The sequence below is a fragment of the Triticum dicoccoides genome, chromosome 1A (genome assembly GCF_002162155.2).
Source record: "Triticum dicoccoides isolate Atlit2015 ecotype Zavitan chromosome 1A, WEW_v2.0, whole genome shotgun sequence".
NCBI classification, from domain to species: Eukaryota; Viridiplantae; Streptophyta; class Magnoliopsida; order Poales; family Poaceae; genus Triticum; species Triticum dicoccoides.
The window spans coordinates 115,126,876-115,129,889 of record NC_041380.1 but is presented as its reverse complement, the minus strand read 5'-3'; positions in this window follow the sequence as shown (position 1 = coordinate 115,129,889).

The following is a 3,014-nucleotide window of genomic DNA, read 5'->3' as shown; positions in this document are numbered from 1 at the left end:
AAAAGAACGAGACAGAGATAAGATGTCCGTGTCGAAGATGCAAGCTGAAGAGCCTTATTGCGGACCCGGATTCCGGGCAGGTGCGGGACCACCTGCTCTTGCGTGGTTTCATGGATGGCTATCGGTGGCAAGGTGATGAAGATGACTATGAAGTCGTCCATGGCCGGGGCCGGGCAAGAAATGAGGAAGGGCAACAAGACAAGTACCACCGTGGCGAGGGCGGGCGAGAAGACGAAGAATCTCCAGGACATGATCACGACGGTGATGCTGTACACAGTCATCATGTAGAAGATGTCGTACATGATGATGAGGAAGATCAAGACGAAGGGCATGATCATGAAGATGAAGATGCCGGAGCAGACGACGATGGAGGCTGGGTGCAGGACCCTCATATTCAAGAGCTGCTTCTCAAGCAGACGGATAACGCAAGAGCTGCCGCCCGAGAGAAAGCCAAGCTGGATCAACTGGAGATAGACGCGGTTACTCCATTGTATGAAGGATGCAGGCCCGAGGATACCCGCCTGAAAGTAACGCTCATGGCTCTGGAGATGAAGGTAAAACACAAAATGACCGACACATGCTTCGACGAGAACATGTCATTCTGGCACGAACGTCTTCCCAAGGGGAACAAGTGCCCGACCAGTTTCGAGGAGGCGAAGAAAATCGTGTGTCCTCTGGATTTACCGCACGTGAAATACCATGTGTGCATGAGCAATTGTATCATTTATCGGGACGAGCACGCGGAGTCTACCATATGTCCGGTGTGCGGCGTCACTCGATACAAGAAGAGAAAGAAAGCTCCTCGAAAATCGGTGTGGTACTTTCCGATCACTCCTCGTCTGCAACGGTATTTCTCGGACCCTAAGGTAGCAAAGCTCCTGCGTTGGCACGCGGATAGGGAGGAGAAGAAGCGGGAAGATGACGGAAATGATCCGGAGATAAATAAAAAAGACAAGATGCTGAGTCACCCTAAGGATGCGAGCCAGTGGCAAGCGTTGAACTTCGAATACCCAGAATTTGGGAAGGATCCAAGGAACATCATGCTGCGTGCGAGCACCGATGGAGTCAATCCGTTTGGCAGCCAGAGAAGCACACATAGCACCTGGCCTGTGTTTGTGTGGATGTACAACCTTCCCCCCTGGTTGTGGATGAAGAGGAAGTACATTCACATGAGTATGCTAATTGAAGGGCCGAAACAACCAGGGAACGACATCAATCTGTATCTGGAGCTGCTGAAGGAGGAGCTAGACACGCTGTGGAAAACGCCAGCCAATACGTGGGACGCCGCAGAGAAAGAATATTTCCCTATGAGAGCCGCACTGCTCACGATGGTGCACGACTATCTCGGTTACGGATATCTCGTGGGGCAGGTAGTCCATGGATTTTCTGGATGCGTAAGGTGCATGGATGACACAACGTATCGCCAGCTAGATAGAGATCCCGGGTTTTCGAAAACCGTGTTCATGGGACATCGAAGGTGGCTTCGCGACGATGACCCATGGAGGAAACGCAAGGATCTGTTCGATGGTGAAACCGAACCCCGAAAACGCCCGTGTACGAGGAGCGGCGAGGAAATAGACGAGCTGTTGAAAAATTGGAAAGACTGCTCACTGCCGAGAAAGAAGCAAAAGGCACCAGAGCCGGGAAAGAAGCGAAAGGCGCCAGAGCCGCTGCTGAAGGTATGGAAAACGAGGTCTATTTTCTGGGACTTGCCGTACTGGAAGATCCACCGTGTGCCTCACAGCCTGATGTCATGCATATCATGAAGAACATGTGCGAGAGTCTTCTTGGTACCCTGCTCAACATGCCAGAGAGGACCAAAGATGGGCCGAAAGCAAGGGCAGACTTGAAATCAATGGGCATCAGGAAGGAGCTTCACGCTAATGATGATGATGATGATGATGATGATGAGGCGAAGCAGGACACAGAAAGTCGTGGCAAAGGAAAAAAGGCCAAGAAGACCGGAAATGACTACCCTCCCGCGTGCTTCACTCTAAGTCAGGAGGAGATCGAGCAGTTTTTCACCTGCCTCCTAGGAGTAAAACTTCCTTACGGTTACGCGGGGAAGATAAGCAGATACCTAGACCCAGCGAAGCAGAAGTTCAGCGGGATGAAGTCTCACGACTGTCACGTGCTGATGACGCAGATACTTCCAGTTGCAATCCGTGGGATCATGGACGCGCACGTCCGTGAAATGCTATTTGGCCTATGCAACTTTTTCGACGTCATCTCTCGGAAGTCGATTGGCGTGAGGCAACTCAGAAGGCTACAGGAAGAGATCGTGGTGATACTATGCGAGCTTGAGATGTACTTCCCGCCCGCATTCTTCGATGTTATGGTGCATCTGCTGGTCCATATCATGGAGGATATCATCCAACTCGGGCCGACGTTCCTGCACAGCATGATGCCGTTCGAAAGGATGAATGGTGTCATCAAAGGATACGTTCGCTACATGTCATGTCCAGAGGGAAGTATAGCCAGGGGCTTTCTGACCGAAGAGTGCATCTCCTACTGCACGAATTATCTAGGCATCGAGAACCCCGTTGGTCTGCCCATCAACAGGCACCTCGGTAGGCTCGCTGGATGGGGTCACCGTGAGGGTCGCCGCGAAATGCATGTCGACTTCGAGGGTCGACTCGCCGACTTTGAAAGAGCAAACCTAGTCGCTCTACAACACATAGATGTGGTCGATCCTTGGGTGGTAGAGCACAAAACCTTTATTGAGAAGACGTACAATGACCGAGGCCAACAGAGGACGGACGGAGATATACTCAAAGAGCACAACTCATGTTTCACGCGTTGGTTCAAGCAGAAGTTTCTGCCATACCCTTTACATGAGGATTCTTCCGTGGAAGAACAACTCATATTCGCCTTGTCACAGGGCGCCGAGCACAACCTGATGACCTATGAGGCGTACGATATCAACGGCTACACATTCTACACCGAGGACAAGGACATGAAGAGCGATGGTTATCAGAACTCCGGGGTAACGATGGAATCCTACACCGGCAACG